At 37.9% G+C, this 16,595-nt stretch overlaps 1 pseudogene; it reads left to right on the top strand.

Annotated features, from left to right (window-relative positions):
• The first annotated feature begins 14,378 nt into the window (after nucleotides 1–14,378).
• On the top strand, nucleotides 14,379–15,195 carry LOC137225261 (dynactin subunit 6-like; annotated as a pseudogene).
• The last annotated feature ends 1,400 nt before the right edge of the window (nucleotides 15,196–16,595 follow it).

The raw sequence follows: 16,595 nt of genomic DNA, 5'->3' as shown, positions 1-16,595 counted from the left end.
AAATAAAAGTTGTTATTTTACCTTCACTTATTCCTTCTCTAATGCTCTTCCTTTCTTTATGTAGAGCAGAGATTCTGGCCTATATGATTTTCCTTCTCTCTAAAGAACTTTTAACGTTTCTTGCAAGGCAGGCCCACTGGCAACAAATTCTTTCAATTTTTGTTTGTTGGACAAAGTTCTTTTTTTTTTTTTTTTTTTTTTGCAGTACGCGGGCCTCTCACTGTTGTGGCCTCTCCCGTTGTGGAGCACAGGCTCCAGATGCGCAGGCCCAGCGGCCATGGCCCACGGGCCCAGCCGCTCCGCGGCACATGGGACCCTCCCAGACCGGGGCACGAAACCGCGTCCCCCGCATTGGCAGGCGGACTCTCAACCACTGCGCCACCAGGGAAGCCCCAAAGTTCATTTGTAAAGGATAATTTTGGAGGATATAGAGTTTTAGGTGGTGGGGTGTTTTTTCACTTAATACTATTTTTTGTTTAAATATTTATTTATTTTTTTTATATTTGGCTGCATCAGATCTTAGTTGCGACATGCGGGATCTACGTTGGGATCTTCGTTGCAGCATGCAGGATCCTCAGTTATGATGCGTGGGCTCCTCATTGCAGCACGTGAGCTTCTCTCTAGTTGTGGTGCATAGATTCAGTAGTTGTGGTGCACAGGCTCTCTAGTTGTGGCCCATGTGCTCATTAGTTGCGGCACATGGGATCTTAGTTCCCTGACCAGGGATTGAACTTGCGTCCCCTGCATTGGAAGGCAGACTCTTAACCAGGGAAGTCCTTCATTCAACACTTTAAATATTTAATTCCACTCTCTTCTTGCTTGCATTGTTCTTGAGAAGTCTGATATAATTCTTTTATCTTTGCTCCTCTATATGTAAGGTGGTTTTTTCCTCTAGCTTTTAAAAATATTTTTAATCTTTTATTTTCTGCAGTTTGCATATGATCTGCCTAACTGTAGTTTTCCGCTTCGTGTTCTCAGAGCTTCCTAAATCTTTAGTTTAGTGACTCACATTAATTTTGGGAAATTCTCCGTCATTATTACTTCAAATATTTCTTCTCTCCCTTTCTCTCTTTTCCTTCTGGTACCCCTATTACTTGTATGTTATACCTTTTGTTGTTGTCCCACAGTTCTTGAATATTTTGTTCCATTCTTTTCAGTCTTTATTTCTGTTGATTTTTGGTTTTGGAAGTTTCTATGGACATATCCTCAAGCTCAGAGATTATTTCCTCCACCATATTCAGTTTACTAATGAGCCCATCAAGGCATTCTTCATTTCTGTAACAGTGTTTTTGATCTCTGGCATTTCTTTTTGATTCTTTCTTAAAATTCCTATATCTCTTACTTCATTATTTGTCCATTCTTGCATGTTGACTACTTTTTTCCATTAGAGCCCTTAGCATATGAATTATAGTTGTTTTAAATTCCTAATCTGATAATTCCAACATCTCTGCCACATCTGAGTCTAGTTCTGATGCTTGCTCTGTCTCTTCAAACTGTGGTTTTTGTTTTGTTTTGTTTTTGCCTTGTAGAATGCCTTGTAGTTTGTTGTTGTTGTTGAAAGCCAGACATGATGCACTGGGTAAAAGGAATTCTGGTAAGTAGGCCTTTAGTAATATGATGGTAAGGTGTGGTGGGAGGGGAAGTGTTCTATAGTTCTATGATTAGTGAGCTGGGGCCCTTGAGGTGTGAGCTTCACAAATACTTCTCAGTTTCCCACCCCGCTTAGATGGGACCAGATGGCTAGAATGGGCTAGATTTGATAAATCTGATAAAACCCCAATAAGTAAGGCTCTGGTAAACCAACTTCTCTTGAGGGAAGGCTTTGCTAAGAAGAATAGGATATTCTGGTGTATTTCAAAATGTTTTTTTCCCCAGCTCTTGGATGCACTAGGGGATTTTTCTCTGATATTCACGTGGTAGAACTCCTGGAAGTAAACTCACAAAAAAATGTGAGGGCTCCCTATCACTTGCAAACCACTTCAGTGCCTGGGAGATTTTAACTATCTGACTTGTCCAAAATGACCTCCAGCAATTGGTCAATTACAGGTCAGGCTTTCCTATCCCAACACCTGTTCCCATGGAGGTTGCCGCTTCAGAGTTTTTACTTCTGCAAGTTTGATTCCCTGTATCTCTTAAATTTGGGGGCAGTAGTTTGTCTGTGATCTCACTTCTCTGATGGATCTAAGAAAAGTTTTTGATTTTTGTGTTTGTTCAGTTTTTTCCTTGTTGTTTGGACAAAGTGATAACTCCCAAGCTCCTTACATGCTGGACCAGAAACCAGAAATTTTTCTTCTCTTTTTATGGCTTCCTAGTGGTCTCCCCATATCTACTGTAACAATTTAATTATATATTATATATATTATTATAAATATATATAAAATAATGTTAATATATCTATTAAATATATATATTTTCAGTGTAAAAGGGTTATTCCAGGTATCTCCTTGGCCAAATTGTCCAAAATGGGAATCTCTAATATTATTTTCTCTTGAGTTTGGAATTTATCAATTTACACTGAAACTACCAGTTTGAGAGTTCCTGTTTCTCTACATGCTGACCAACTTTAGGCATATCTGGGATAATCATAGAGTCTGAGCATTTTTTCATGTATTTCTTGCTTATTTGTATCTCATCTTTATCTAATTGCCTATTTTTATTGGGACATAGTCACTATTTCATTGATTCGTAAGAGTTTATTACATAAACCTTCTTTGCTACATCTTGTCTGTCACATCTTTTTCCCAGGTACTTGTGGTCTTTTAAACTTAAATGTGTGTTTCATATCCCTAAGCTCTAACCCCAAAGATTCTAATTCACCAGGACTGGAGTAAGCTCTAGGAATATGTATTTTAAAGAAATACTCAGTTGTTTCTGTGGACCACATCCTACAAAAACATTAACAAATACTATTGGTCTCATAGATCATTAGGCAAATCAGATAAAGGTATTGTGACTCCAACTCTGGTATTCTTCAAGGTATGGAGTCATACCTTTCTGACTCCATTTTGGTTCTTGCTTCCTCCTTTCTCCATCCAGTTATCATAAGCATCTACTCATTACTACAAACATGAAATTCCTGTGGCAGATAAGAGAAGTATAGGTTGCTTTTCTAGTAGACATGTAGTCATTAAGATTACATACTTTGGCATTAGACAGATGTGGGTTCAAGTCCTAAATTGCTGGATTATTTTCCAGCTGCTGTGTAATCTTGGCTATGTTATTTAACCTTTTTATGCCTCAGTCACCTCATTAATAAAATGTATATAATCAAGATACTTAACCTTATAGGGTTAGAGTAGGGATTAATGAAGTAATATTAGGAAAGCATAGCCTTTGAAACATAGCAAGTGACCAATCACTAAACTGTAGCTTTTTTGTGTTACTATTTTATGCTGAGCTTATGAGAATGTGCTCTAATTTTTGTACCAAGGTCAGGGCTGCAGGTTTGCCCCAGATGCAGGGAAGTAAAGGGATACATTATCTATAGAGAATTTTTAAAAAACTGAGTGAAAGTCGGCCTGCTTTTTATTATTACTATGAACTGGTAATTCTAAACAAAGTCAGTGATAAATACTCCTCCCCGAATACTTTCTTTGTTGGATTAGGTTCTAAATAATTGCCATGGCTACTGTTGAGTTTTATTATTTATATACGTGACCTTCAAATTAGCATTTTTGTTGCTTTTTATTTAATAAACATTGCATTCTACATGGAGGTTAATAAGGAGAGCCTTGGCCCATGCAGACTTAGCTACATGCATTTGTTTTGAGAGTGAATTTGTAAAGGTCCATAATTATTCAAGCTAACTTTGGATGCAGTTTGAGTCTCCAATTCTTATGATAGCACATATTCCAGTGTTTAAACAAAAGATACAAATAAACAATGATAGCACAGTGGTTATAAAAACAAAGAAACAAAACTTGAGTTCCTTCAATTCTGTCATTATGTGTGATACAATGAAGTTTTTTATTTGTTCAAAATTTAAGATTGTAGAGATATTTACAAGTTGCTAGAATGGATCCTGAAGAAATAAAGACGTGCAGTTTTGCAATTTTGGATTTTGTTGTGAAATTGGATTCTTATGAATCTCTGCTTACCTTTTTTCATAAAAACTTTTCTTAACTAGCTTACTACCTTGCTACATGTTAACAAAACTTTTGAAGTTAATAAAAAATTAATCTGGCTATACTGTCCATTAAACATGAGTATGTGGAGCTCCGTTTTGACCAAGTCATTGACAAATCTGCATAAGTTAAGGTTCAAACAGAAACTGTAATGTTATTCATTACTATGATAGGCCAATATGAAGGTTTAAGTTTTACTATACTTTTTCAAATATGTATACATATATACATATATTCACAGTAATGTTTTTAAAAAGTGTTAATCTACTACCTTTTCTCTTTTGTACTTCTCTATTTTTGAAACTATTTTTAAAAACACTTTCTCACTTGTATAATTATATGTGTGTCAACTACAAGTCGGCTCTTGCCATTGGCACTGCCATCTCCCTCTACAAGGATTAAATCATGAGCTGCTGCAGCTACTGACTTTCAACACCCTGAGAGGAGTTTGGGGTGGAGATCAGAAATGAGGCACTCTGTTCTCTGGGAAAAACTGGCAGAAAAGGTCTTGAGATAGTTAGATATTTTCAGGAGATGATTTTATGAGCCCAATTCTTGTATCTCCTCATATCTAAAAAAGCACTGAAATCCTTCATGGTGACATCTGCTCCTCGTGACTAGCAGTAACCTGCACAAGACTAGCAGAAACCTTCTGCAAAAAATATGTGCTTGATTGCATGTACTCCCCCTTCACCAAAATCACATGTATACTAACCTTCCCCCCTACCTCTTTGGAGCAGTTTCTCAGAGCTATCTGAAATGCTGTTTCCCAGGCTAGAGTCCTCATTTTGCCCCAAATAAAACTTAACTCACAACTCTCATGTTGTGCTTTTTTTTTTTAAATCAGCATATGGAAAGTTCAATAAAATTAAAATTTCACTCTCTTTTCCTTTTTTGAAATGCAAATTTATTTTCATTTATTTATTTTTACTGACATGATTGTATTATGAGGTTCAATAAAGAAATATGTTCACTGCCTAAATTTTTTCTGGCCATTATTATTATTTATTTCATTTCTTGATTATTGCTAAAAATAACTTTGTCATATAGAGGAAGAAATGTTAAAAAATAGTCTACTCCAGCAGTCAAATACTGGGTTTGATCCAAAAGTAAGTGGTGTCTACTTCCAGGGTAGTCCAGTTCAATTTTTCCCCTCAAGCATCAGGGTTCCCACCTCACCTTCCTCTCTTTTTCTTCTCACTCTTCTTTCTCTTGTCTTCGTCCTCACTGCCTCACCCAACTCCGAAATGCTATTTTAATATGATAGATCCACTGATAGTGAAAGTGAGTCTGAGCTGAATTCATCAGAATGGGTTGCACAGGAAACTAACTGAATGAAAGGTTGTGCATCACAAACAGGGGACCAGGAAAGGTTAAAAAAAAGGATGCTTTATCAGGTGGTCACCTTTTGGTAGCAGAGTGCTGGGTACAATTTCCTGTTGTGAGGACTCTGAGGACTCTGAATGGGGCTGATCAGGATGTCTACACAAACTCTTTATAGGAGCAGCCATGTAATGTGGAAACTGTTGGAGTGGAGGTGGCTGTATTTAATGAGGTGAAAGAGGAAAAGAGAACTTAAACAAAATGCACCATAATGAAGGGAAGTGCTTTTTCAAAAACACAATGATACAGATTCCTCTTTGCTAATGCTTTCTTGACCTGGGAGTTGGCAAAGGTTATCCAAACAGAACCAAAACTACTCAGAAAAAGTGGCTTTGGATCAAGCATACTCATGTAAAATTCAAGAAAGAAATTTAAAAAGCAACAAATATGTGAATAAAATAATAAATGTTATAATATTATAATAATATGATAATTCTAATAAAATAAAATATGCAATATCATTACAATTTAAGAAATATGAATAAACAGAGAATCAGCTTGGCAAAGATTTAAAAAGTCACCAAGTATTAGCATGGTAAAGACAGAGAAATAAGTAATATGTTGTTTGTAGAGTAAACATTAGTACACACTTCTTGGCAAACTTAGCAATATTTATCCTTAAAAATCTATATTCATTTGAACCCAGCATTTCCATCTATAGTAATTTGGTCAGAGGAAATAACTATGACTTTTGGTAAAGATTTAACCCTATGTAAGTTAATTATAGTTAATTATTTTATAACTTAGAAAGTCTGGAAATACCTCAACTATCCAAAAATAGTGGTCCGATTAGATATATTACAGTAGACTTTGACTGGAAATTTATCCAGTGATTAAAAATTATGTACTATCAAATATTTAAGGACATGGAAATATACCCTTAACTAAAAAACAAATTACTAAACAATATTACATTATCCTTTATGCTTAGGAAAGTAACTGGAAAATGTATATTGAAATAGAAAGAAATGTCTTCTTTTTTTTTGCGGTACACGGGCCTCTCACCATTGTGGCCTCTCCCGTTGCGGAGCACAGGCTCGGGACGCGCAGGCTCAGCGGCCATGGCTCATGGGCACAGCCCGCGGCATGTGGGACCCTCCCGGACCGGGACACAAACCCGTGTCCCCTGCATCGGCAGACGGACTCTCAACCACTGCACCACCAGGGAAGCCCAAGAAAGAGAAATATCTTCATTCCCTTATTTCATTCTCCCTTTTTGCTCTTCCCTAATCCATCCCAATCCTGAGGAACCGCTAATATTTTGTCAAATTCTGGCATACTGTTTGGGCCACAGTTACAGACTGACAGCCACTGTTCATTAAAAGGGCAAGTGTGTAGCTCCCTCTCTCTTGTTTCCTACTGCCCCCATGTGGTAGGATTGGTAAACTGAATCAAGGTTTTCTTGGACTAATCAACTTGCTGCTTCACCTGGTCTCTCTTCTGTAGACTCATCATTGCTTAGGCCTCCTGTACCTTATGGTGAGTTAGAGAATAGAATATCCCAAGAAATGTAATTGGCCTTGGGAAGGAGTAGAAACTGTTAAGTTTATAGGGAACTGGTGCCAAAGCTACGCGTCAGGTACTGAAGGTCAAGGTCTAGGCTGGCTGCCTAAACCACAAAGGAGGGGAGGGGATTAATAGAGATGCAATCATTAATTAAATTAATAAATTAATAGAGATGCAACCAAAAATTTTAAAAAAACCTAATATACTGGGAAATATATTGGTTGGGGGAAATTAGATTTAAAGTTTTCTAATGTCTTTATATTATTTTAGAAGAGGCTTAAGGTATAAGCTTTGTATTTTGTTGTAGAAATTAATGCTACTCTTTAGTATTTATCGTTCTACTCTCCTTTGGGGAACTTTTGGGGCCTGGACCTCCTTGCCTATTGGAAGTTAGCCTTGGCCACACAAGTAGCTTTGATCAATGAAATATGAATGAAGGTATCACTTCCAAGAGGAAGTATTTAAGAATTAGTTTGAGTACCCATTCTCTCTTTCCTTTGTCACTGTGACAAGTCACTAGTACTATTCCTGTTGAACCTTCAACAAGCTATAACCCAGAGTGAGGATGAAATCTTGCTTCTTTCTGATGATTTTCTTACACAAGGTTGTCTATATAATAGTATAAATTATTTTATCCCAACAGAAACAAGCACTGGTATTGGAAGCAGTAGGGAAATGCATATGGAAGATGAGAAAGATGTAACGTCAAAATATTTGGTAAAATGCCATCCTCCATAAGTTGTGAGACATATCATATAACATAAAGTTAAATGTAGCTCTAGGGGAGGAAGTTGGAAAACAAAACTTTACCAGTGAGTGTTGGTAATAGCTGCATTTGACCATTTCCTGAGTTCAGGAAAGCATTTGTATGTTCCCAAACAGGAATAAAATGTCCATCAGCAAAGCAATGGATAAAGATGTGGTACATATATACAATGGAATATTACTCAGACACAAAGAACAATGGAGAAAAAAAAAAGTCCCTCCACTCTCTCAGGAGTAAATTTAATCAAGGAACATGTCCCACCCCAAAGACAGAGGGCTTTACTAATATTTGCCTACTAGAATTTCAAAATTGCTTCTTTTCCAAGAAGAAGTACTCTTCTGGTTATGCTGTGCCTGTCTCATCATTGTATATTGGGAACATGTAATTAACACAATTTGTCTTTTTGGCTCGAAGGGCTTGTATCAAGAGTAACAACATCAAGATCTGTTTGTAGCAATTGCTGTCCATCCACCCTACCCCATAAATAGAGGAAACCTGACTCTGAGGTAAACTTTCTAACTCTGAGACAACTTTTTGAGTTGTCTCCTTTCAGGTGGAAGTAAGTGTAATCTACATGGAAAAAAGAGTGACCCAAATATTTGGTGAGCAGAGGGCAACCTGTAGTAGACATTATATCTCCTCACCAATATTTCAAATTTTTCTCTCCTTCCCCTCTCACAGGCGGATTGTACTTCCCTGTTCCCACGAATTTGGGTATGGTAATGTGACCGTTGTCCAACGGAATATGAGAAGTGATCCAAGGCAGATGCATTTAAGCACCACTGCAAACTATCCATTTCCTTGCCTTGTTACTACAACTGATGTTCCCAAATGCTGGATTCTCTGTCCGCCTACATTGCAGAGGAAGCATGAAAATATTTATTGTTCTAAGCCACTGAGAATTTGGAATTGTTAATTCCTACTACATAATATAGTCTATCTTAATGGATACTGATGTATAAAATATATACAGACATAATGTAAAAGAATATAATTCCAAGCTGTTAAGGGAGAAAAGGAATGAAAAAATTTTAAAATCAATCAAGAAGAAAGCACAATAGGAAAGAAAAAAGGAATGGAGAGAGAGCAACAGTGGGCAAAAATAATATGGTAGAAATAAATTTAAATGTATTAATCAGATCTTGTAAGGTTATCCTGCATTAATAAGTCATCCCCAAATCTCAGTGACTTACAGAATCTAAGGTTTATTTCTCACTCGCATTATATGCCAGTCTTCAGAAGTCTTTAGCTATTCAATCTGGGACCCAGACTGAAGGAAAAGCTTCACTCTGAAACACCACATGTATTATGGCAGAGAAAAACTCAGAACAACATGGTGGCTCTAAAACCTTCTACTCAGAAGTGGCACATTTACTTCTACTCACTTTTAACTGGTATAAATAAATAAGTAAATAAATAAAATCACACGGAGGAGATTGGTTCAAGATGGCAGAGTAGAAGGACATGTGCTCACTCCCTCATGCGGGAGCACCGGAATCACAACTAATTGCTGAAACATGAACAGGAAGATACTGGAACTCACCAAAGAAGATACCCCACATCCAAAGACAAAGGAGAAGCCACAATGAGACAGTAGGAGGGGTGTAATCACAATAAAATCAAATCCCATAACTGCTGGGTGGGTGACTCACAAACTGGAGAACACTTATACCACAGAAGTCCACCCAATGGAGTGAAGGTTCTGAGCCCCACGTCAGGCTTCCAAGCCTGGGGGTCCGGCAACGGGAGGAGGAATTCCCAAAGAATCAGACTTTGAAGGCAAGGGGGATTTGACTACAGGACTTCGAAAGGACTGGGGGAAACAGACACTCCACTCTTGGAGGGCACACAAAAAGTAGTGTGTGTATCAGGACTGAGGAGGAAGGAGCAGTGACCCCACAGGAGGCTGAACCAGACCCACCTCCTGAACCAGACCTACCTCCTAGAGTTGCAGGGTCTCCTGCAGAGGCAGAGGGTGGCTGTGGCTCACTGCATGGACAAGGACACTGGCAGGAGAAGTTCTGGGAAGTACTCCTTGGCATGAGCCCTGCCAGAAGTCCTACATGAGCCCCACCAAAGAGCCTGTAGGCTCCAGTGCTGGATCGCCTCAGGGCAAACAACCAACAGGCCGGGAACTCAGCCCCACCCATCAGCAGATAAGCAGATTAAAGTTTTACTGAGCTCTGCCCACCAGAGCAACACCCAGCTCTACCCACCACCATTCCCTCCCATCAGGAAGCTAGCACAAGCCTCTTAGATAGCCTCATCCACCAGAGGGCAGACAGCAGAAGCAAGAATTACAATCCTGCAGCCTGTGGAGCAAAAAACACATTCAGAAAAAGATAGACAAAATGAAAAGGCAGAGGACTATGTACCAGATGAAGGAACAAGATAATACCCCAGAAGAACAACTAAATGAAGTGGAGATAGGCAATCTCCCTGAAAAAGAATTCAGAATGATAGTGAAGATGATCCAGGACCTTGGGAAAAGAATGGAGGCAAAGATCGAGAAGATGCAAGAAATGTTTAACAAACACCTAGAAGAATTAAAGAACAAATACCTAGAAGAATTAAAGAACAAACAAACAGAGATGAACATACAATAACTGAAATGAAAAATACACTGGAAGGAATCAACAGCAGAGTAACTGAGGCAGAAAGCACGGATAACTGACCTGGAAGACAGAATGGTGAAATTCACAGCCATGGAATAGAATAAAGAAAAAAGAATGAAATGAAATGAAGACAGCCTATGAGACCTCTGGGACAAAAGTAAATGCAACAACATTCGCATTATAGGGGTCCCAGAAGAACAAGAGAGAAAGGAACTGAGAAAATATTTGATGAGATTATAGTTGAAAACTTCCCTAACATGGGAAAGGAAATAGCCACCCAAGTCCAGGAAGTGCAGAGAGTTCCAGGTAGGATAAACCCAAGGAGAAACATGCCGAGACACAGAGTAATCAAATTGATGAAAATTAAAGACAAAGAAAAATTATTAAAAGCAACAAGGGAAAAATGACAACATACAAGGGAACTCCCATAAGGTTAACAGCTGATTTATCAGCAGAAACTCTACAAGCCAGAAGGGAGTACCATGATATATTTAAAGTGATGAAAGGGAAGAACCTACAACCAAGATTACCCTACCCAGCAAGGATCTCATTCAGATTCTATGGAGAAATCAAAAGCTTTACAGACAATCAAAAGCTAAGAGAATTCAGCACCACCAAACCAGCTCTACAACAAATGCTAAAGGAACTTTTCTATGTGGGAAACACAAGAGAAGAAAAGGACCTACAAAAACAACACAAAACAATTAAGAAAATAGTAATAGGAACATACATATCGATAATTACCTTAAATGTGAATGGATTAAACGCTCCAACCAAAAGACAAAGGCTCACTGAATGGATACAAAAACAAGACCCATCTATATGCTGTCGACAAGAGACCCACTTCAGATCTGGGGACACATACAGACTGAAAGTGAGGGGATGGAGAAAGATTTTCCATGCAAATGGAAATCAAAAGAAAGCTGGAGTAGCAATACTCATATCAGATAAAACAGACTTTAAAATAAAGACTGTTACAAGAGACAAGGAAGGACACTACATAATGATCAAGGGATCAATCCAAGAAGAAGATATAACAATTGTAAATATATATGCACCCAACATAGGAGCACATAAGGCAAATGCTAACAGCTATAAAAGAGGAAATTGACAGTAATACAGTAATAGTGGGGGACTTTAACACCTCACTTACACCAATGGACAGATCATCCAGACAGAAAATTAATAAGGAAACACAAACTTTAAATGACACAATAGACCAGAGAGATTTAATTGATATTTATAGGACAGTCCATACAAAAAACAGCAGATTACACTTTCTTCTCAAGTGCACATGGAACATTCTCCAGGATAGACCACATCTTGGGTCACAAATCAACCCTGGGTAAATTTAGGAAAATTGAAATCATATCAAGCATCTTTTTCAACCACAATGCTATGAGATTAGAAATAAATTACATGGGAAAAAACTGTAAAAAACACAAACACATGGAGGCTGAACAATACGTTACTAAATAACCAAGAGATCAATGAAGTAACCAAAGAGGAAATCAATAACTAGTGGGAAGCAACCGCATAGCACAGGGAGATCAGCTCGGTGCTTTGTGACCGCCTGGAGGAGTGGGATAGGGAGGGTGGGAGGGAGGGAGACGCAAGAGGGAAGAGATATGGGAACATATGTATATGTATAACGGATTCACTTTGTTATAAAGCAGAAACTAACACACCATTGTAAAGCAATTATACTCTAATAAAGATGTTAAAAAAAAAAATACAATGAGGTATCACCTCACACCAGTTAGAAAGGGCATCATCAGAAAATCTACAAACAACAAATGCTGGAGAGGGTGTGGAGAAAAGGGAACCCTCTTGCACTGTTGGTGGCAATGTAAATTGATACAGCCACTATGCAGAACAGTATGGAGGTTTCGTAAAAAACTAAAAATAGAATTATCATATGACCCAGCAATTCGACTACTGGGCATATACCTAGAGAAAACCATAATTCAGAAAGACACATGCACCCCAATGTTCATTGCAGCACTATTTACCATAGTCAGGTCATGGAAGCAACCTAAATGCCCATCCACAGAAGAAAGGATAAAGAAGATGTGGTACATATATACAACGGAGGGCTTCCCTGGTGGCGCAGTGGTTGAGAGTCCACCTGCTGATGCAGGGGACACGGGTTCGTGTCCCAGTCTGGGAAGATCCCACATGCTGCAGAGTGGTTAGGCCCGTGAGCCATGGCCGCTGACCCTGGGTGTCCGGAGCCTGTGCTCCGCAACAGGAGAGGCCACAACAGTGAGAGGCCCACGTACAGCAAAAATATAAAAATAAAAGAAAAAGAAAAAAAAAGTAAAAGGATCATACACCATGATCAAGTGGGATTTATCCCAGGGATGCAAGGATTCTTCAATATATGCAAATCAATCAATGTGATACACCATATTAACAAATTGAAGAATAAAAACCATATAATCATCTCAATAGATGCAGAAAAAGCTTTTGACAAAATTCAACACCCATTTATGATAAAAACTCTCCAGAAAGTAGGCACAGAGGGAACCTACCTCAACATAATAAAGGCCATATATGACAAACCCACAGCAAACATCACTCTCAATGATGAAAAACTGAAAGCATTTCCTCTAAGATCAGGAAAAAGACAAGGATGTCCACTCTCGCCACTATTATTCCACATAGTTTTGGAAGTCCTAGCCATGGCAATCAGAGAAGAAAAAGAAATAAAAGGAATACAAATTGGAAAAGAAGAAGTAAAACTGTCACTGTTTGCAGATGACATGATACTATACATAGATAATCCTAAAGATGCCACCAGAAAACTAGTAGAGTTAATGAATGAATGTGGTAAAGTTTCAGGACACAAAATTAATGCACAGAAATCTCTTGCATTCCTATACTAACAATGAAAGATCAGAAAGAGAAATTAAGGAAACAATCCCATTCACCATTGCAACAAAAAGAATAAAATACCTAGGAATAAACCTACATAAGGAGGTAAAAGACCTGTACTCAGAAAAGTATAAGACACTGATGAAAGAAATCAAAGATGACACGAACAGATGGAGAGATATAACATGTTCTTGGATTGGAAGAATCAATATTGTGAAAGTGACTACACTACCCAAAGCAATCTACAGATTCAGTGCAATCCCTGTCAAATTACCAACTACATTTTTTACAGAAGTAGAACAAAGCATCTTAAAATTTGTATGGAGACACAAAAGACCCCGAATAGCCAAAGCAGTCTTGAGGGAAAAAAATGGAGCTGGAGAAATCAGACTCCCTGTCTTCAGACTTTATTACAAAGCTACAGTAATCAAGACGATATGGTGCTGGAGCAAAAACAGAAATATAGATCGACAGAACAGGATAGAAAGCCCAGAGATAAACCCACACACCTATGGTCAACTAATCTATGACAAAGGAGGCAAAGATATACAATGGAGAAAAGACAGTCTCTTCAATAAGTGGTGCTGGGAAAACTGGACAGCTACATGTAAATGAATGAAATTAGAACACTCCCTAACACCATGCACAAAAATAAACTCAAAATGGATTAAAGACTGTAAAGCCAGACACTATAAAACTCTTAGAGGGAAACAGAAAGAACACCCTGGCGTAAAGCACAGCAAGATCTTTTTTGACCCACCTCCTAGAGTAACTGAAATTAAAACAAAAATAAACAAATGGGACCTAAAAGCTTTTGCACAGCCAAGGAAACTATAAACAACATGAAAAGACAACCCTCAGAATGGGAGAAAATATCTGCAAACGAATCAACGGACAAAGGATTAATCTCCAAAATACATAAACAGCTCATGCAGCTCAATATTAAAAAAAACAAACAACCCAATCCAAAAATGAGCAGAAGACCTAAAGAGACATTTTTCCAATGAAGACATACAGATGCCCAAGAGGCACATGAAAAGCTGCTCAACATCACTAATTATTACAAAAATGAAATCAAAACTACAATGAGGAGACAGGGCCCGAACCATGTCGGAAAAGACTCAAAAAAGTGTGAAGATTGCACCTGGAGCAGTTGTGTGTGTAGAGAGTGAAATCAGGGTTGTGTGTGTAGAGAGCAGCAGTGTGTGTAGAGAGTGAAATCAGGGGTGATGTAACTATAGGACCCAGGACAGTGATCCACCTAAAGCACAAATCATTGCAGAAGCCGGGCCCATAGTGATTGGCAAAGGTAACGTAATGGAAGAACAGGCGCTCATCATAAATGCTCACTCTGATGCAGCAGATTCAGAGCCCAAACCTATGATCATTGGCACAAATAATGTGTTTGAAGTTGGCTGTTATTCCCAAGCCATGAAAATAGGAGATAATAATATTATTGAATCAATTGCGTATGTAGGCAGAAACGTAATATTGACAAGTGGTTGCATCATTGGGGCCTGTTGCAACCTGAACACATTTGAAGTCATCCCTGAGAACACAGTGATTTATGGTGCAGGCTGTCTTCATCAGGTACAGACTGAGCGCTCACAGCCCCAGACACTACAACTGGATTTCCTGTTGAAAATCTTGCCAAACTACTATCACCTAAAGAAGACTATGAAAGGAAGCTCAACTCCAGTTAAGAACTAAGAACAATATATGTCATCAAGGTAACATTTGTCTTTGACCACTGTCTTCTGAAAAATCCACACTGTTTATGCACTCTTAGCAGTGCGCAGAATAATATGTGTTGACTTTATCTTGTAAAATTCAGTTAGAGAGGAAAATAATGGGTTTTCATTGTAACTGTCCTCTATAATTTATATAAAATGCATTATTTTCTGATGTCCTTGCCCCATTTCTGATAATTTACAGATTTTTCTTCTGTGTTGTTTTGTTATGTAAAATGTTGGCCATGAAATTTAGTTATATAAAAGACTACCCATGAGGGCTTCCCTGGTGACGCAGTGGTTGAGAGTCCACCTGCCGATGCAGGGGACACGGGTTCGTGCCCCGGTCCGGGAGGATCCCACGTACCACGGAGCAGCTAGGCCTGTGAGACGTGGCCGCTGAGCCTGCGCGTCCGGAGCCTGTGCTCCGCAACAGGAGAGGCCACAACAGTGAGAGGCCCGTGTACTGCAAAAAAAAAAAAAAAGACTACCCATGATAAGACAGAACATATTGTTATGTATTTATATTCTAGCATTTACTAAACTAAATAAAAATGTTGATGACAGGACTTTCAGTGAATATACTTTAATCAATTTTTCTCCTTGCATCAACTTTCCCAAAATAGCCCCTTTAATTTTTATTGTGTACTAGCTATATATTAAAGATAATGTGGATTTCTAGCTGTTTAAAATTTTAGGTGAAATTTCAGCAGCTATTGAATTAATTTAGACTTCATTTTGTTTCCAAGAAAACGATTTTATTTTTCTTTTCAGTAAAACAAAAGTAATCGGGGAAAGATGTATTCAGTAGAATACAAAATCAAAAAGAATGGTGTCTGATGAAAATGACAAGTAAAATGATGATTGAGTGGTATTCTTAGGTTTCTGAGGACAATTAAACTAGAAGAGATTTTGATATATTTATAAATGTATGAAATTATTTTGGCATATTACTAATCACTAATTATTGACCTTGTCATAATTCTATTTACCTAATTACATAATGGGCAAAATATTGAGTATTTTATTGTAATTCCAAGGGTTTTTTTTTAATAATTCAAGTGCATACATTTAATGGGACATACTTTTTAACTTTTGAATCAGTAGATGTTGATTAATACTAAGACATTAAATGCTAAAATATTTTCTCTTGAAACTTACTATTTTTTCATTGAGGTGTGGTTGATTTACAATGTTGTGTTAGTTTCAGGTGTATAGCAAGGTGATTCAGTTATATGTATATATGTATCCTTTTTCAGATTCTTTTCCAGTATAAATTATTACAAGATTAATTTTTAATTGTGGATAGTAAAAGGCCATTTCTGAATTTCTGAAAAAAAAAAAAAACTACAATGAGGTATCACCTCACACCAGTTAGAATGGGCATCATCAGAAAATCTACAAACAACAAATGCTGGAGAGGGTGTGGAGAAAAGGGAACCCGCTTGCACTGTTGGTGGCAATGTAAATTGATACACCCACTATGGAGAACAGTATGGAGGTTCCCTAAAAAACTAAAAATAGAATTACCATATGACTCAGCAATCCCACTACTGGGCATATCCCCAGAGAAAACCGTAATTCAGAAAGACAC

Source organism: Pseudorca crassidens, chromosome 1, assembly GCF_039906515.1.
Source record: "Pseudorca crassidens isolate mPseCra1 chromosome 1, mPseCra1.hap1, whole genome shotgun sequence".
Lineage (NCBI taxonomy): Eukaryota > Metazoa > Chordata > Mammalia > Artiodactyla > Delphinidae > Pseudorca > Pseudorca crassidens.
Note: the sequence above shows the minus strand (reverse complement) of the source record. Positions and strands in the feature narration are given on the sequence as shown.